This window comes from Carassius carassius, chromosome 21, assembly GCF_963082965.1.
Source record: "Carassius carassius chromosome 21, fCarCar2.1, whole genome shotgun sequence".
Classification (NCBI taxonomy): Eukaryota; Metazoa; Chordata; class Actinopteri; order Cypriniformes; family Cyprinidae; genus Carassius; species Carassius carassius.
This window is the reverse complement of record NC_081775.1, coordinates 4,352,354-4,373,420: the sequence shown is the minus strand read 5'-3', so window position 1 is coordinate 4,373,420 and position 21,067 is coordinate 4,352,354. Positions and strand designations below refer to the sequence as shown.

Sequence of the window (21,067 nt, the reverse complement as noted above, 5' to 3'; positions counted from 1 at the left end):
AGTGTAAACCTGTCAATTAAACTGTTAATCAGTTCTCAGATGATAAATCAAATGCTGAAATTGACATTGCAATAGACAAATCACACAAACAAACATGGGCTGTTCGTATATAACTTCTGAGGATCAATAGTTTACTCCCTTACTTTGCTGCTTCAGAAGTCAGTATCTACTATCATGTTTTTAACTGCATACCATGATGTTTTGTGCAGCTAGTTATTGTTTCATGTAATTAGTGCATTATCACTTCTAACATTCCCCCAAATCAACCACAGTCATCAAAAAAAAAAAAAAAAAAAAACATAAAGTGCAACCAGCATTGTCCAGTATACAAACAAATGACTCTTATGAACTGGGTTTCTCAAGCTTTCTCAAAACATACAAGCTTGTTAGTTTTATGTGAAGTTCTGTGGTTTGTAAATAATTGGTACAGTAAAATTTCTCAAACTTTAAATTTCATTAAACCATCATATTAGCTTTGTGTCATGCTCCACCAGGCTCAATATAAGGAAGCAACTGTGAAGTAGTCTAAATGGAATAAGTAACTAGATTCTGATTCACAGAGAACATTCAGGATTAATTATGTAGTCTACATAGGAATATTGTTGGTCTTTGAAAATTGGGACCAATAAATAACATTGAAAATTCATTGCACTGGCTCAGTGTCGGCGCCCCAAGGGGCCCTGCTCCAACCACTTTGGTCCCTGTGCCCCCCACCTTATGGATTCTACCAGTTTGATTGATGCCTCAGGGGATATCTCATTTGATTTTTAATTTAACAGTTGCATTGTCTATTTCAGCAATTAGATGTTTGTGTTTTGTTTTAAACAGTTAGTCAGTTGAACACTGGATTGATAAATAAAAAATCACATTGTATTTAATTTTATTTCTCAAATGAGTAAATACAATTTCATTTAAGATTTGATTAATCGTTTTTGCTACCATTTTGAAATCTGTATTTATTATTTGATCATCGGATTTAATTAGAATTTTCTAAATAAATTTTTATTCTTTACCTGGAATATTCCTTTAACTTTAACCTACATCAAAGTTTCATGTACAGCCATCTGATTATTTTTGTTGCACCTGTCCTGTCATCTCTTTTTATATGCATCTTTCTCTTTATTTTTCATCTCTTTTTTTTTCTTTAGTTTATTTGCCAGCAGATGGGTATGGTTGTGTGCTTCGTTAAGATCCACATCCGGCCATATATGGATGATAGCTGCACACTGATCCGGGTGAGGGACTTATTCACTCACCTTCCTGATTCTCATCTGAAAAAAAGTATTAGGCGACGCTGACAAAAATGTGCACTTAGTTGATACCCTTAAAAATGCTTGTTAAAAATGTTTTTTCTTTTTCTTTTTTTGTGCTTAAAGTCAGGGGATGTTAGTCCAATTAAGTGGGCTAGACAAAGACTTGTTTCTTTTTTTTTATCCCTTCTGTCACCCTGCAGCCTGAAATGGGTACCTCAAAACCCAAATAAAACTGCTGGCAGGTCCTAGTGTCTATGACACTTTGTCGTTTTTTGGCTCTCTTAGTACTCCACCTGCTCAATGAAGGTGCTTCATTCACTTTTTCCACTTGCATCATCACTATTCCCAATTCACGATTTTTTTTTTTTTTTTTTTTTTGCTGCTGTTCAGCACCACCGTTGAACTTGACATTGACTCCATAACTCTAAGATATTTATAAAATTATTTGGTAATTCATTTAAATTTGTATTATTTTAATGCACATAATTTTTGTTAATTAGTAGTTGTGCAAGAAAGCATGTACTGTATAACAGAGTTTGAGTGTTTTATTTGATTGTATAAATAGTATTTTATTATTAAAAATACAAAAAACATTTTTACAGTATAAAAAATTGGATTCGATCTTGGTCATTTAGGGAACACTGCGATTCTGTATTTTCTCTTCTCCAGGAATACTGGACTCCAAATAATCCCATACAGAACACCATTATTTTGCTGATCGAGCAGATTGTGGTAGCTCTAGGTGGAGAATTCAAACTCTATCTGCCACAAGTCATCCCACATATGCTGCGAGTCTTCATGCATGACAACAGCACTGGACGTAGCGTCACTATGAAGGTATATGCATGCTCGGATATGAGTGTTAAAGCAGCACTTCTAACTAGGATTGCTTGAAAATCAGACTCTCTGCAGACTGGTCAAATGCAACAGCCAGCATGAACCACCAACAATCTAAAATTCATGAGGTAGTCTGACAGCTTTGCATTCAGCCCTTCAACAACAGCGTCTCTCATCATGTAGCTGGTTAGCCTCTGGTCTACCTGTGCGCATTCATGTGTTTTGGAACAGGCGTGGCTTTGCGGGGAGGGTGGAATCATGGTTTCAAAGCTAGCTTGCTGTTAATTATGGAATAATATTTAGGGTTTTTCAAAAGGAATTGCAAATTGTATTTTCAGTTGCATTTTCCACATGTGGATGCATAAATTGTGACATAATCCAAACACAATTGCAAATCTTGCATTACTGTTTCTGAATTCACCTACCCTATCTTTAACTATTTCAGTCACTATCACTAATAAAGCTAGCACTGCAGAGCTTGAACATTTATATATTTTTATTGTTAATGTTTTGATTGATTGACAACAGATTTTAGGTTTCACAGAGCTGTTCGCACTCACCAAAGAATTGTCCATGAAGCTGTTGCTGAAAATGAGGTACATTTAGAATAATTTTGAAACCGCATTGTCTCCTTGAATAATTGTAATTGTTTTTAGAAATAAACATGCCCTAGATGGCATGCATCGCTTCTGCTCATCCGGATGGATGAAGAAAACAGCACAGTGTTTATAGATAATTGTCTATTGATGGACATCACAGAGTTTACCTATATTTTGGTACTTATGTGAGTATTTTAATAGTAGAAAGATAAAACATTATTGCATGTGTGAATTGCACATTTGTGTTTTACCAGAAAAGTGGATCTGGACGTTTTACGGTAATTGACCAAATTCAGTGTGTGAAAGAATCTCATGTCTGCTGTCTCTGACACCTGTTTCACATTATTTCAATATGTGCTGAGTTCACCTTCAGGTGTCAGATGATTTCATCTCATATAAAACCTTCTTATGTGCTCTTTTGACAACCAGCATACCCTCCTTGAATGTACTGTTCCCTTCTGTCTGATGATTTGTATTTCAAAACCTATATATATATATATATATATATATTGCATTCATAGACTAATGAATATTCACAAACTAAAATAACATAAAAAATAGTGTTTTTATTTTTGTTCCTCAGCCTCAGAGTCAAGCATTCAATAAAAACATGTAATAAATCAAGCTAATTTGCAGCAAATTACATATATAAATGTGTGTTCCTGGCCAGACTGTGACCTGTGAAATCCCCCTTCACACTTCAAAAGAAAGTTTTCCTAGAGCTCTTCAATCATTAGACGTCTTCTCCGCTAGTCTTAAGACCCTGACAGATGTGTGTAGCTACAGGCCACAAGATGTGTGTAGCTATCGATAGATCGATATTCTGGACAAAATCAGCCCTTGTGTAGTAGTCTACTGCATTGGATTTCAACCTGTGGTCCGCGGCCCCCTAGTGGGTCGCGATGGTATTGCAGATGGGCCGCCAATTACCATTAAAATAAATAATAATATTGTTAATATATGTAAAAAATACAAATAAAAGTCATAACAACATCATTTCATATATATAATTAAATAACATTTACATTTACATTTATTCATTTAGCAGACGCTTTTATCCAAAGCGACTTACAGATGAGGACAGTGGAAGCAATCAAAAACAACAAAAAGAGCAATGATATATAAGTGCTAAAACAAGTCTCGGTTAGGTTAACACAGTAAACGTAGCAAGGGACTTTAAATAATATAATAAATATAAAAGAAAACAGATAGAATAAAAAAGCATAGAGCAAGCTAGTGTTAGAGATCTTTACACATACACACACACACACACACATACAATTGCATAATAAATTAAAAGAAAATAGAATAAAAAAGCATAGAGCAAGCTAGTGTTAGAGATATTTACACATACACATACACACACACATACATTTGCATAATAAATGAAAAGAAAATAGAATACAAAAATATTAGAAAGGTAGTTAGATTTTTTTAAAGAATAGAATTAGAATAGTGAGTGTTAAAGTTAGAGGGTCAAATAAAGATGTAAGAGATGTGTTGTAAGCCGATTCTTGAAGATGACTAAGGACTCAGCTGCTCGGATTGAGTTGGGGAGGTCATTCCACCAGGAGGGAGCATTTAATTTAAAAGTCTGTAAAAGTGACTTTGTGCTTCTTTGGGATGGCACAATCAAGCGACATTCACTTGCAGAACGCAAGCTTCTAGAGGGCACATAAGTCTGAAGTAACAAATTTAGGTAAATGGGTGCAGAGCCAGTGGTAGTTTTGTAGGCAAACATCAATGCCTTACATTTTATGCGAGCAGCTATTGGAAGCCAGTGCAAATTGATAAACAGAGGTGTGACGTGTATTCTTTTTGGCTCATTAAAAATTAATATTGCTGCCGCGTTCTGAATTAATTGTAAAGGTTTGATAGAATTGGCTGGAAGACCTGCCAATTGGGCATTGCAATAGTCCAGCCTGGACAGAACAAGAGCTTGAACAAGGAGTTGTGCAGCATGTTCCGAAAGAAAGGGCTTGATCTTCTTGATGTTGAATAAAGCAAATCTGCAGGATCGGACCGTTTTAGCAATGTGGTCTGAGAAAGTCAGCTGATCATCAATCATAACTCCAAGGCTTCTAGCTGTTTTTGAAGGAGTTATGGTTGATGTGCCTAACTTGATGGTGAAATTGTGATGAAACGATGGGTTTGCTGGAATCACAAGCAGTTCTGTCTTGGCAAGGTTGAGTTGAAGGTGATGGTCCATCATCCAGGAAGAAATGTCCGTTAGACAAGCTGAGATGCGAATAGCAACCGTCGGATCATCAGGATGGAATGAGAGGTAGAGTTGAGTGTCATCAGCATAGCAGTGGTATGAAAAGCCATGTTTCTGAATGACAGAACCTAATGATGCCATGTAGACAGAGAAGAGAAGTGGTCCAAGAACTGAGCCCTGAGGCACCCCAGTAGTTAGATGTTGTGACTTGGACACCTCACCTCTCCAAGATACTTTGAAGGACCTATCTGATAGGTAAGACTCATACCATTGAAGTGTGGTTCCTGAGATGCCTTTTGCCAGTAGGGTTGATAGGAGGATCTGGTGGTTAACCGTGTCAAAAGCAGCGGACAGATCAAGCAGGATAAGTACTGAAGATTTTGATTCTGCTCTTGCCAGTCTTAGAGCTTCAACAACTGAGAGCAAGGCCGTAAGGATGTAAATGAGTGTATGTTTGCTGGTGATATGAGCTTGACTGATTGTGGTGTGGAAAAAATAAATATTAATAATCCATAATCCTACCCAATTCCCTAAACTCAACAACTACCTTATAAACTATAAGTAAGCATCAAATAAGGAGTTAATTGAGGCAAAAGTTATAGTTAATGGTTAGTTTATAGTGTGAATTGGACCCTAAAATAAAATGTGAGCGAACTTTTTATTATTATTATTATTATTATTATTATTATTATTATTTTAAAGTAATATACATTGCAAAGGACTTTATTTGGTAAGCTTTAAAGGCGATTTTCTCAATATTTCAATTTTTTGCACCCTCAGATTCCAGATTTTCAAATAGTTGTATCTTGGCAAAATATTGTCCTATTCTAACAAACCATACATAAGTAAATGTTTATTTATTTAAAAGCTTATTTATTCAGCTTTCAGACAGACAATGTATAAATCTCAGTTTTGAAAAATTGACTCTTCATTCTTTCACTTCATTCACTCACACAGTATTCTTCCAAAATGTTTGATGTCAACAAGGTATGTTTTGGCAAAATTCAGATAAGCCTTAATATTTTTATGGGTTAGTAATGGTTTTCGCCTCACCACTCTTCCAGGGATGCCATTCTTGACCAGTGTTTGGATAGTGACTTTTATTGATGCAAGAGAGGCATGTAGTTATTTCCATGCTGTCCTCGAGTCTTTTTTGACTTCCTGGATGAGTCATCACTGTGCTCTGGGAGGAATTTTGAAAGGTAAAACTTTTCTGAAGGTTTTTTTCTAACTGGAGATAATGAACAGGGCTGGCAATAGTCAGGCCTGGTGGAGTCTAGTCCATCTGAACCCAATTTTGAATGCAGATTCATAGATTTGGCAATTGGTAGCTATGGGACAGATACGATTTCACCCAGGACCAGTTGGTATTATATAACTTGTAACTTTTTGATTCAGTAAATAATTATATCATTATTATTATTTTTTTTAGTTTGCCTTTGTCTTTTGGAAATCAGTAAGAAATACACACAAAAGCAGAAGACGGGGCAAACACTTTTCCAAAGCACTTTATTTTGCTGTTAGTGCACATTAGCAGTGAAAAGGCCATTTGTTTTCCTTTTCAAAAAATGTTTTTCAGAGGTTTGTTTGTGTGTTTTGAAATAATGTGATTGAACAACTCAGAAACAATGAAATCAGGAATACACAGTGCCCTACATAAGTATTGGAACATTAAAGGTCCCGTTTTTCGTGCTTTTTTTGAAGCTTTGATTGTGTTTACTGTGTGCAATATAACGTGTTCATGTTTCGCGTGTAAAAAAAACAGTATTTTTCACACAATTCACCTATTTGTATACCGCTGTTTTCACTAAAATAAAAACGGGCTGATGACTTCCTTGTTCTATCAAGTCCCTCCTTCAGAAATACGTAACGAGTTCTGATTGTGCCAGCGGTTCCTGTGTTGTGATTCGACAGCAGCTTAGAGCATGCTGCCCTCCTGGAAATGCGATTGGACTAGTTTTGAGAAGCAAGTGGGCTGGAGCATGTGCTGGAGATTTACTTATAATCACAGGAGCGTTTTTACTGACGAGATGCGCATGAATAACGCATTCGTTTTTTTGCACAGCCCTATTATCTAGTTAACAAAGCTAAACAGCGTTGCCCTTTGTGTAATAAGTTACAGAAACTGTTAAACGCACCAACTTAAATAATAAAATACACTTACTGGTTGTGGTCCATAAACAACACCCTTCTCCAGACAAAGAGGGAACTGCTCCATCTTTCAAGAATAATCTTTGTGCGAATCCGGCATTAAAACTGATTGAGATTCAGGAAGTAGTCCTCAGCAAGCTGTCCACAGCAAAATGTGCTGCACGTAGTTTTACATGTGGATTATAGTTTTCGGAAACCGAGTTAAACATAAATTGTAACCATTAATCTCCATGTACAGCGTCCCTGGAGAGGCCAAACAAAGGTGATTGGACTCCGAGATGAAAATAACAGCGTTTAGACGACGTGGCAACAAACACACTCTTCAAACGCAACTCTTCCTTCTTCTCCGTCGGAGCGCAACAAGACCACGCCCCCCTTTTTGTGAATTCATGTGGGTGGAGGTTAGTCAAAAAACTGTTTTAGTGACGTCATTACTGCAGGAACTAGAGGGATGTAGTCCAAACGGGTCGTTTTTTGTAGGCGAATTCTGTTAAATAAAATATCTCGCTTGGCATTGAACTTTGAACTTTAGAATTTTACAGATATTATTTATACTCTAACAACAACATTACACACTAACTAAAGTTTAAAACATGGGATCACGGAGAAAGGGACCTTTACAGTCAAAATTGCTTTCACTGCTGTTGAGTCAAGACATTTGCAAATATGATTAAAATATGAATATGCAAAAAACTACAGAATATCACATTTTGTAGAGTTTCCATCTTTATTCTCCTCTTCAGTCTGTAAAATTAATGTTCAATCAGATTTAAATCTGGAGATTGATTTGGGCAATCTAAGACTTTACATTTCTTTGCCCTGATAAAGTCCTTGACTGAACTGAATGAAAGTGGTCTGCTTATATTCTTTGGGTCATACTGAGAACATCGGTACCAATTATGCCAAAATTGGCCAAACTTCCTTTCCGCCATTTTGATTGATGTTGAAAACCTACTTTTTCGAACTCCTCCTATACCGTTAGTCCAATTGTCACGAAATTTTACTCAGATCATCTTCAGACCAAGCTGCCAAAAAGTTATGGATTTCGTGTTTATATATGAAACAGTTTTTGTTTAGCGCATCAAGAATCGAAATATGCCAAAATGCATCTGAGGCTGTATCTCTGCAAAACTTTGATATATTTGCACCAAACTTTGTATGTGCCATTGTCACATCACACTGACCAAGCCACATCAATTTGGTTAGAGCACCACCTATTGGTCAAGAGTAATAAACCATTCATTAACCATTAATAATTACATTTATAAAAATGCATAATTGAATGCAAGACTTAGAATGGAGAAGCAATGGATATAACTGTATGACGAGTGGGGCAGGGCTGAGAGCCATGGGAACAGAGTGAGGCCGGTGGAGTGATTGGGAATTAGCGACACCTGCTACACTCACCGGTCTCGCGTCCCACGGAGGAGATTGGAAGGATACAAAAGAGGAGCGACGACAGTGAAGGACAATAGAGGACCAGGCCTGTATTTTAGTTTGTGTTTGGTTTTTGTTTGTGCGTAACAGTCGTCCGTGAGGGGCTGTCGTGCTGTTTTGTCTTTATTTTGGTATTAAAGTTTTCATTTGATTGTCCGCTGGTTCCCGCCTTCTTCCCGTGAAGATGAAGTTTTATATTATTACATTGGTGCCGACACCCGGGAGAAGGAGGCGGGAACTGGCGGACAATCAAATAACAACTTTAATGACAAAATAAACACAAACAAAAACCAAACACAAAATAAAACCCAGGCCTGGTCCTCACTTGTCCTTCACTGTTGTCGCTCCTCTTTTGTATCCTTCCAATCTCCTCCGTGGGACTCGAGACCGGTGAGTGTCGCAGGTGTCGTTCATTTCCAATCACTCCACCGGCCAGACACATTCCCTGCTTTTAATATCTGATGAATTAATGCAACAGGACACAGCTGAAGACTTAGTAAGTCCTGTGAGGCAACTATTCCAATACTTATGCTCACATCTAATAGGGAGATGAAACTGAAAGTGCTGATCTTCTTAGCTGGTAAAACAACTGAACAACATTAATTAGGAAAACAGTGTGTCAATAATGCAAAATGACAGTTAAGGCAGTTAACTGAATTCAGTGATGTCATCATCTCAGTTCAGTTTAAATAGTATCTGTGCAATCATTTGCAATAAAGTCAATGATATCGCTGTAAATGAAGTGTCCCCAACTAAATAAGCTATACGCAATAGCGGCAAGGAACCAAAACTCCATAGGTGACAGAATTAAGAAAAAAACCTTGGGAAAAACCAGGCTCAGTCGGGGGACCAGTTCTTTTCCGACTAGACAAAACCTTCAGTTTAATTCCAGGCTGCAGCAAAGTCAGATTGTGCAGAAGAATCATCTGTTTCCTGTGATCTTGTCCTGGTGGTCGTCTGAGACAAGGTCTTTACAGGGGATCTGTATCTGGAGCTCTAGTTGTCCTAGTCTCCTCTGTCTTTCAGGGCTGTAGAGGTCCTTTCTAGGTGCCAATCCACCATCAGGTCTGGATACGTACTGGATCCGGGTGACTGCAGTGTAGGGCTGCACGATATTGGGAAAAAATGACATTGCGATATTTTATTTTTCTGCGATATGTATTGCGTTATGAAATCTAATCTAATTTTTTCTTACAAACAAAAATGGGGTGAGCACACTTACATTCTCATTTTAAATGATTTAAACATCGACACCATCGTGTCAATTGATTAATATGCACGAGGGAGAGAGAGCAAGACAGCTCTCGTGTTGTTTGAAGACGGTGACCGTGCGGGCGGGGCGGAGCTCTGTCTCTCTCTCTCTCTCTCTCTCTCTCTCGCTCTTTCTTGCGCGCTCTTTCTCTCGTGCGCTCTCTTGCACGCTCTTTCTCTTGCGGGCTCTCTCTCTCGTGTGCGCGCTCTCGCTCTCGATCTCTCTCTCTCACGCTCTCTGCAAATCACATTCGTCAAGGGCCGGGGATCAGCTGGCCCGTACAGTTAATGAATAACGGATCAACTACGACAGCCTACATCGCACATCCTGCGATGTGACTATCGTGGATTCGTACATCGCAATATCGATGCTTAAACGACACATCGTGCAGCCCTACTGCAGTGACCCTCTGATCTGGATACAGACTGGATCTGGTGGCTACGGTGATCTCGGAATAAGAGAGAAAAAGACTAATATTAGAGTAGATGACATTCTTCTAATGATGTAGCAAGTACATCAGGTGTTATGGGAAGTGTTCCCGGTTTCGGTTTACAACCTAAAAATCCTTTAATGGATTTGGATATTAAAAGTGTATTAGTGTGTTATGTGTTAGCCAGGTTAAAGAGATGGGTCTTTAATCTAGATTTAAACTGCAAGAGTGTGTCTGCCTCCCGAACAATGTTAGGTAGGTTATTCCAGAGTTTAGACGCTAAATAGAAAAATGATCTGCCACCCGCAGTTGATATTGATATTCTAGGTATTATCAAATTGCCTGAGTTTTGAGAACGCAGTGGACGTGGAGGATTATAATGTAATATAACCCAATACTAAAATGTGACATTCTGTAGTTTTGTCTCATATTCATCTTTTAATCATATTTACAGATTTCTTGACTCCACAGCAAACAGAATAATTTTCTCTTTACTGTTCCAATACTTATGGAGGGCACTGTATATGAAAGTAAACTGGTTCAAATTTAAGTTCATGTTGACTTGAAAAGTAAGCACAGGTCAGTGGAGGTAGTGAAATTGTTTTCACAGCCATGGTAAGGACAGATGCGAATCAGCTAACCCTAGAATCTATGAAGACATGATCACATTAACACAGAGGCTTTAGCCAGAAGTTACCCCTTCATTACTCTCAGTGAAACCTTTTTTTACAGACAAGAATCTCCTTTTGATCCCTATTGTTTTACTGATAAAGTGTTTAACTGAGTTAAAGAAAGACTTTTAAAGAGAAAGTTAGACATGGATTGTATTGTATGTATAGTTTGCTGGCTGTAACACTATGCAGATGTGTTTCTAGGGAAACTGAGTTTTAAAACATCCAATTACAATTTTTATATATATATTTTAATATTAATATACCAAAGTAAAATATTTTTTTTAGATCATCAATTAAATTTTACTCAAAGTTCTAAAATAATTTTTTCTTAGTTCTTTTAGAACTGGCCAATATTATTAGTCTGTCACCTCAAAATTTTTATTCACATTTTGTTTTAATTTAGGTGTTTAGGGTTGCTTTGGAGACGTTAGATCGCTTGACTGAGTCTTTGGACTTCACGGATTATGCCTCAAGATTTATTCACCCGATTGTGCGAACTCTCGACCTTACTCCAGAGCTGTGGAACACATCAATGGACACACTGTCCTCACTGGTTTTTCAGCTTGGCAAAAGGGTACAAGCTTAAATCAGGCAGTATTATCTGATAATTTAGCTGTTTTGGTAGAGGGTGATCTGTAATTTATTTTTTAATCATTAAAAAAAAACTATTAAACTATTTTTTTGCCATAATTTCCAAAATTTATGTCATGAACTTATGTTCTGAAGTAACCTCTAATGATTTCCTAGTGTCTCTGTAATGCACAAAAAAGGCTTCCAGTCAGAGAGAAGGATGAGGTCATTGCTTTTACCGTTCCTCCTAAAACCCTCTTAGAATTACCACTCAGCATGTGGGCATCATGAACACCAGATGCAATTTCTGATCCTTTGATCACTGCAGGCCACAATCTTCAGTTTCCTGTTTAGAGGAGCAACACTTTATTTGTGTATTTACTAGTTGAAGGGGTTTAGTCACATGTACACACATGTGCACGCATTCACTCCCAACTCTCAAAAGCATTTTATTATACCATAAGGAATCAAAATAATCATTCCAGTAAGCTTGCTTTGCTCCTCATGCGTTTGCTCCTCCTGTACCAAGTTCATATTAAAATAAAAAGAAGTCCTGATACTAATTTGTCTACAATAAAGTACTGACTTAATTCACTACACGTTATATCTGACTTTTTCTTTTTGCTTTTGTTACAAAAAACACATGAAGCAGTGTTTTCTTAATTGAGAAGTACTTGAAGGCTTGATGTAATTTCAATTTCATTCATTAGTAGTCATATTAACATTTAACTTTTTAATAAAGTTGTGTGTTTAATATCATAATAAAATTTGGCTGTGTAGTGAAAATTAGTATTCATATGTTAAAGAATATGTCAGCTTATTTCTCTTTCACAGTACTAGATCTTTATCCCTAACAAAGTGATGTTGAAACACTGCATCAATCACCAGCGCTACGATGTTCTCATCTGTCGAATCGTCAAGGTCAGCATCCCGCCCTCTCCACGCCTGCATGCATATTTATTTTTGTGCAAAATCATATTTTTTCCACATAGACTAGGTCCCTGATGACAATTCAGTCATGTTTGAGTAAGTCTGAAACAAACGCCTCTTGTGTTCTGATGGAGAAGCCTGCCTAAGTTTCCTGTATTTGGCCCCCTCTGTGAACCATCGCTCATTCTTTGCTAGTGAACCCAGACTTCCTGCTTCAACACATGGCCTCTTGGCATTCAAAACAAATTTTTCTTTTCTTTGTTTTTGACATGCATAACATTTTATTCATTTTATTAGTTTATTACAATTTGAAAGACAATAACAATATTGTTTGATAAGTGAGATCTCTGAGATTTTAGTCCTTGAAAACGGGCGTAGATTATGCGGGGGAAATTCGTCTCCCGCACTTTTTCGGTCAAGTGTGTTCGCATAGAGGTTTTCAAGAGCTGGTTAAAAAAATTTAGATTGAATCTAAATCTAAATGTCTAAAGAGACAGGATAGTCTGCACATGACATGATATATTTTTTTTTTCGGACCCAGAAGGCGAGATGACCAACATCACAGAGCGCTAAACACTTGTGCAGTGTGTGTTTCATTCATACTCGAAGCCAGGTGGCGCTCTCACGCAGAAAGTCATTCCAGGAAATTTCCTAATGTGGACAAAAGCATCCAGCTTTCACTGTATGAAAACAGTTGTTTTCATAGAAAAACAGAATCTTTTGAAAATACGAGGACATAAACATACGATTATGACAATATATGGTTTTTCAAGTCATCTCCATCAGGTGATAAATAAAGTAGGGGTGCTCCGATCACGATCGGCCGATCATTAATGCGCATCTCGTCAATAAAGCCGGTTCTCTAATCAGCGGTTAATTTCATCAGGTGCGTGATTTCACATAGAGCAGCTGTTACTACACAGAGCCATTGTTAACTGAGAAGATGCGCAAATCCACGTTCATTTTCAGCGTTTATTTGCGCATCTTCTCAGTTAACAACGGCTCTGTGTAGTAACAGCTGCTCTATGTGAAATCACGCACCTGATGGAATTTACCGCTGATTAGAGAACCGGCTTTACTGACGAGATGCGCATAACGATCGGCCGATCGTGATCGGAGCACCCCTAAAATAAAGTATATGAAGAATGCAGGGCTAATTGACACAGAATTTAATGCAGTATAGAAACTATTCTGCCATATTATGTGATAAAAAAAGTGCTTGTAGTATATAAACAAATAATTATTATTTGTTATTGTCCAGCAATTATAGATTTCTAAGCCATTTAAAAGCTAGAAATTAGAGAAAAAAATAAGTTTCCTGTAGTATCCACTACCAGTAAAAAGTTTTTGAAAAGTAAGCTTGAAGTCTCTTCTGTTCACCAAGCCTGCACTTATTTGATCTAAAGTACAGCAAAACAGTAAAATGTAGAAATATTTTTACTAGCCTATTTAAAATAACTTTTCTATTTGAATATATTTCGAAATGTAATTTTTTGAGATTTCAAAGCTGAAATATTTTCAAATAGAAAACAGTTATTTAAATAGTAAAAATATTTCACAATATTACTGCTTTTGCTTTACTTTGGATCAAATAAATGCAGGCTTGGTGAGCAGAAGAGATTAAAATTATTACTGTTCAAAAACTGTTGACTCGTAGGCTATTTAGATTACAGAAAAGTTATATTGTAATGTTTTATATTATATTGTAATGACCCCTGAAAAGTCCCTGAAAGTCCTGGAATTAAATTTAGCAGTTTCTGTACAAATCCTGTAACAAAATTATTTAAAACTTGCCAATTTTATTGTTAACCTTATTTATGTATTCTGTCTCTGGAAAGTGTTGACATATTTTGGAGCCCTTTTTTCTGGTGCCTGCATGCTTTTTCAAGCGGAGCACACATGTTGATTTGTGAGTGTGTTGTCTTGCTAACCTGTGTTTGTCTCGCTCAGGGCTATACTTTGGAAGAAGAGAAAGAGCACCCTCTGACCCTCTGTCGAATCGGGACCAATGAAGAAACTCCACGTCAGCACAACTGCTCTTCAGAAGGTTTGTAGAATGACGTGTAACTTCACATTCACATATTAGAGGGTTTGTGGTAAACATGTGCACATGCCAATAATAGTTTGGTATTAAAGGAATGTCCCAATCCTGTTCTGATCCCAACATACAAACTAAAATATAGTATGTGTGTGTGTTGTGTGGGTGTATGTTTATATATATATATATATATATATATATATAAATTGTACTTTAAATATAGTCTTATTTTTTGTGGTGTATTGGTTGAATTAGCCCATTTATCACATCTTGAAATATTGAAATAGTATCACACTGTTCATAAGCATAGTTTCAACTTTGTAAGAAAGTTTCAAGTTTGTAAAAAATTTGAAACCTCTTTACAGTAGGAGTACCAATGTATTCGAGCCCAGAATATTTATTGATCTCCTGTTTTTCTGTTTTGTTTGATTTGAGCCATAGCTGCGTCTGTCTTCACCACCACAATAAATCATCCTATTCAGACAGAGATTATATTCATGTGTCCTGTGGGCACACTGCTTAAGGCATTGTCTGTTCTCTGTGATTTGTGAAGACATCATAATGATTCACAGGTGTTGTCTGAGAGGTCTTTCCACTATCTACTCATCTATCTATTGCCCAAATATTTAACATTCACCCATGAGTGGACTCAAGGCTAGAGTGGCTTGCCTTTTGTCTTCCTTTTTTTAAATAAAACACACAAATGTGTCTGAATGTTTTTGTTGATATACACATTTTCTTCTTCTCATTCTTCTTCTCCTTCTTCTTCTTCTCCTCCTCCTCCTTCTTCGTCTTCTTCTACTATTTCTTCTCTTTCTCCTCCTCCTCCTTCTTCTAAGTGAATTGCATTTTCAAAGGGCCTAAACATGCTCCAAAATTCATGAAACTTAGCACATGCTTCGAAACTGGAGAAAATGTACATCTGTTAGGGGTACACATTCAACAGAGTGCGCCTTGAGCTATGTTTAATGTAAATGTACAAAAATCGGTACACACAAGGCAAATTCCAAATGGCTTTTTTGTGCCCTTGAAGGACACTTTGGGAAGGGGATGCCATTTGTAGGGACGTTCCAAAGGAAAGTGAACAACTGAATCCCTTTGTGATGGGCCCTTCCAGAAGATACACAAATAGAAATATCAAGATGGTAGTGTAAGTAAGTTTAGTTTGAAAAAAGCTTAAGTAAATAAGACACAATTAGAAAATATTTAAATAGATTCATAATAATAAGAAGAAATATTTATTTGCAACAACTGGTGCAGTGCTGAATGCTGCACACTTCAAAGAACACACTTCAAGGGCTCTGCCCTTCGAAGGGAGTAGTGCATAGGGATGCTCACTTCCGTTTAAAATTCGTCCATAGTCTCTTGGTACAAAATCTTAAACCCAACAGGAAGTACGATATTTTGAATTTACTGTATGATTTTTGTACTGTTTTTTTTTTTTTTTTCTCGTACTTTGACAATCTCCTCCTACAGTTTTAATTGGATCATCTCCCAAGGAGGGTTATAATAAGGCCTTTGCGATGTTAAATTGCGAAGATCTTGAGTTTTTGTCAAAGGGCATGTCCCTGGCAGCCTGACAAAGTTTGATGTTTCGACATTAAAAGAGGAAGTTGCTGTAACTCAGGCAAGCAATATCCCATCTGCCCCAAACTAGAAACGTTTGATAGGTGTTCTGTCCTGAACACATACCTATGCCCATATTCAGTTATAGTCATAGCATCACCTGCTGGCAACAGGAAGTGTCATGTTAACGGTGTTTTGGACACCTAAGAACATATTAAAAAGCGTCAGCAAGTGTTAAATAGGCTGTCAACATGCTAGAAACATACTAAAACATGCTAGCAACACTTAGCTAAGTGCTAAAGCATGTTATTAATGCAGTGAAACTGGAAGTTGCTGTAACTCAGGCATGCAGTGCCTGCCCCATATTTAACAAGTTTGATAAGAGTCCTAGCCTGAGCACATCGACATGCCAAGATTCAGTTATAGTCAAAGAACCACCTTGTGTCAACAGGAAGTTACATGTTTAACACTGTGGTGCACCATTAGCAATACAGTAAAATATGCCATTGTGTGCTACACATGGAAGAAACATGCTTAAACATGCTAGCAACACTTACTAAGGGCTACAACATGCTATTAATTCCACCAAACAGGAAACTTGTTGTAAGTTATACATACAATGCATACAGCAGTAGCCATATCACCCTGCAGAGCAAGACTGGTTGCCCACTGAAGCTAAGCAGGTTTGAGCCTGGTCATTACCTGGATGGGAGACCTCCTGGGATGAAATGTTAAACCGAGGTCCTGTCTCTCTGTGGCCCTAAAAAGTCCCAGGATGTCCTTCAAAAAAGAGTAAGGGTGTAACTCCGGCATCTTGGCCAAATTTGCCTATTGGCCTTCGACCATCATGGCCTCCTAACCATCCCCATATCTTCTGATTGGCTTTATCACTCTGTCTCCTCTCCAACAATAAGCTGGTGCATGGTGGTCATTCTGATGCAATATGACTGCCGTCGCATCATCCAGGTGGATGCTGCACACTAATGGTAGTTGAAGAGATTCCCCCTTATATGTAAAGTACTTTGAGTGTCCAGAAATGGGCTATATATAAAAGTAAGGAATTATTATAATTATTATTACAATGTCCAATCTTCCTCAAACTTCATATGTTTGATTAGAGTCCTGGGCTGAAGACATCTACATGATCGTACACGGTTATACAGTCGTGGCCAAAGGTTTTGAGAATTACATAAATATTGGAAATTGGAAAAAAAGTTGCTGCTTAAGTTTTTATAATAGCAATTTGCATATACTCCAGAATGTTATGAAGAGTGATCAGATGAATTGCATAGTCCTTCTTTGCCATGAAAATTAACTTAATCCCAAAAAACCTTTCCACTGCATTTCATTGCTGTCATTAAAGGACCTGCTGAGATCATTTCAGTAATCGTCTTGTTAACTCAAATGTTGGTGAGAATGTTGACGAGCACAAGGCTGGAGATCATTATGTCAGGCTGATTGGGTTAGAATGGCAGACATGACATGTTAAAAGGAGGGTGATGCTTGAAATCATTGTTCTTCCATTGTTGACCATGGTGACCTGCAAAGAAACGCATGCAGCCATCATTGCCTTGCATAAAAATGGCTTCACAGGCAAGGATATTGTGGCTACTAAGATTGCACCTAAATCAACAATTTATAGGATCATCAAGAACTTCAAGGAAAGAGGTTCAGAAAGAGGTAAAGAAGGCTTCAGGGCGTCCAAGAAATTCCAGCAAGCGCCAGGATCGTCTCCTAAAGAGGATTCAGCTGCGGGATCGGAGTGCCACCAGTGCAGAGCTTGCTCAGGAATGGCAGCAGGCAGGTGTGAGCGCATCTGCACGCACAGTGAGGCGAAGACTTTTGGAAGATGGCCTGGTGTCAAGAAGGGCAGCAAAGAAGCCACTTATCTCCAAAAAAAAACATCAGGAAAAGATTGATCTTCTGCAGAAAGTATAGTGAATGGACTGCTGAGGACTGGGGCAAAGTCATATTCTCCGATGAAGCCCCTTTCCGATTGTTTGGGGCATCTGGAGAAAGGCTTGTCCGGAGAAGAAAAGGTGAGCGCTACCATCAGTCCTGTGTCATGCCAACAGTAAAGCATCCTGACACCATTCATGTGTGGGGTTGCTTCTCATCCAAGGGAGTGGGCTCACTCACAATTCTGCCCAAAAACACAGCCATGAATAAAGAATGGTACCAAAACACCCTCCAACAGCAACTTCTTCCAACAATCCAACAACAGTTTGGTGAAGAACAATGCATTTTCCAGCACGATGGAGCACCGTGCCATAAGGCAAAAGGGATAACTAAGTGGCTCGGGGACCAGAATGTTAAAATTTTGGGTCCATGGCCTGGAAACTCCCCAGATCTTAATCCCATTGAGAACTTGTGGTCAATCCTCAAGGGGCGGGTGGACAAACAAAAACCCACTAATTCTGACAAACTCCAAGAAGTGATTATGAAAGAATGGGTTGCTATCAGTCAGGATTTGGCCCAGAAGTTGATTGAGAGCATGCCCAGTCGAATTGCAGAGGTCCTGAAAAAGAAGGGCCAACTTTGCAAATACTGACTCTTTGCATAAATGTCATGTAATTGTCGATAAAAGCCTTTGAAACCTATGAAGTGCTTGTAATTATATTTCAGTACATCACAGAAACAACTGAAACAACTTGCATTTCCTTCAAAAAACAGGGTCCGAGAGTCTGAAGAGAAGAGAGGAGAGGCACACAATCCACGTTGCTTGAGATACAGTGTAAAGTTTCCACAGTCAGTGATGGTTTGGGGAGCCATGTCATCTGCTGGTGGTGGTCCACCATGTTTTCTGAGGTCCAAGGTCAATGCAGCCATATACCAGGAGGTTTTAGAGCACTTCATGCTTTCTGGTGCTGACCAACTTTATGGAGATGCAGATTTCTTTTTCCAACAGGACTTGCACCTGTACACAGTGCCAAAGCTACCAGTACCTGGTTTAAGGACCATGGTATTCCTGTTCTTATTTGGCCAACAAACTAGCCTAGCCTTATATAGGTATTGTGAAGAAGAAGATGTGATATGCCAGAACCAACAATGCAGAAGACCTGAAGGCCACTAGCACAGCAACCTGGGCTCTCATAACACCTGAGCAGTGCCACAGACTGACAGACTCCATGCCATGTCGCAAAAGGACCCCCAACTAAATATTGAGTGCTGTACATGCTTATACTTTTCATGTTCATACTTTTCAGTTGGCCAAGATTTCTAAAAATCCTTTCTTTGTATTGGTCTTAAGTAATATTCTAATTTTCTGAGATACTGAATTTGGGATTTTCCTTAGTTATCAGTTATAATCATCATAATTTAACGAAATAAATATTTGAAATATATCAGTCTGTGTGTAATGAATGAATATAATATACAAGTTCAACTTTTTGAATGGAATTAGCTAAATCAACTTTTTGATGATATTCTAATTATATGAAAAGCACCTGTATAGCACCTCCTACTGGCCTGAAGACATCTACACCTAAATATTCAGTTATAATTATAGCTCCACCTGTTGGCAACAGAATATGCCATGCTTTACACTAATGCTGGGTATACACCAAAATATTTTTTACATCTTATAAGATTTTCAAAATGTGATAGACCACAAACATGAGGATAAAAAATCCTAGATTTAACTGTTTTGCTTCTATATTGTGTGGTGTGCCATGATGTGACAAACAGATGTTCAACCAGGAAATCAAAGATTTTCAATGAATACAGGAAATCAGAATAAGCATTGCGTACGATATGCAGGAAAAAATTGCAATGATAGTGTTTGGAATGATTTTTACAGAATATTCATGGGGAAAAAAAGAAAAGGCTTTGGGTAAAGTTGTGGAGACGGCGGGGACATGGTCTGTACAAGTTACAGAGTGAGCTCAAGGTGAGCAATGGTCACAAAATCATACTGATATATATATATATATATATATATATATATATATATATATATATATATATATATATGCTCCGACGTTCTACCGATTAGGTTCAGACACTCTTAACACACCTCACAATAAGGGAAAATCTGATAAAATAATCTGTATAACCATCAAGATAATCAGGACATAGCTAGGATTTTCGGAAGGGGGGAAGTCGGCCCAAAATCAGCCTGATTATCTTTTGGGGTGTACCCAGCATAACTCAAACACATCCCATGTTCAGTTTTCACCAAGCTTCACATGTTAGTTAAAAGTCCTGGCCTGAAGATGTTTACATGCCAAATTGCAGTTAAAACCATAGCACCACCAGTTGGCAGCAGGATGTTTGCCACATATAACTGACTTTTACATATTCCTACTCTATTTTCCACTTTAAATGTATGTTGCCCAACGTTTGCTGTTGATCCTGGGTGCCAGGGCCCTTACATAGCTGCTTTCAACTTTAATTATCTACTATCTGCCAGATATTTTATATCTACATTTTAATACTAACATTGCTACTGAGACTTTCTGCTCCACTCTTACATCTTGTTTAGACACTGTTTTCCTCTTGTCTTCCAGGCTAGCCTGTACCACCCCTTCTGCCCATTGGTTATCTGATGTTCTATGCGAACATTGTTCTAAACTTAGAGCTGCTGAAAGGGTTTGGTGCAACTTAAAAAATACTACTGAGCTTAATGTGTATTAGTCACTCCTCTCTTCCTTCTCTGCTAATGTCTCCACTGCTAAAAGGACATACTACCATAACAAAATTAACAATTCGTCTAAATCTTGCATGCTTTTTAAAACATTTTCCTCGCTCCTTTGTCCTCCTCCTTCCCCTCCTGCATCATCTCTAATAGCTGACGACTTTGCCACTTTTTCTATTAATAAAATTAAAAACATCAGTGCACAGTTTTCCACACCACAATCCATCAAGCACATCTCACCAGCAAACATACACTCATTCACATCCTTCTCTTCACTCTCTGAGGCACAAGTCTCCAAACTCATCCTTTCTAATCATCCTACTACTTGTCCACTTGATCCTATTCCATCTCATCTCCTTCAAGCCATTTCTCCTGCAGTTGTACCTGCACTCACTCACATCATTAACAGATGTTTTCAACCAAGTTTCTGTCTTTCTCACACAGAACAACCTCCTTGACAGCAACCAATCTGGCTT

At 37.9% G+C, this 21,067-nt stretch overlaps 1 long non-coding RNA gene across 2 annotated transcripts in view; it reads left to right on the top strand.

The window, feature by feature from the left end:
• The window catches only part of LOC132097380 (uncharacterized), a 66,547-nt gene that overhangs the window by 32,145 nt on the left and 13,335 nt on the right, over nucleotides 1-21,067 (top strand). For both annotated transcript variants that reach the window (XR_009422729.1, XR_009422728.1), the window contains exons 5-6: nucleotides 12,256-12,342; nucleotides 14,302-14,398. This is a non-coding gene — a long non-coding RNA (uncharacterized LOC132097380). The remainder of the gene's footprint in view (nucleotides 1-12,255; nucleotides 12,343-14,301; nucleotides 14,399-21,067) is intronic.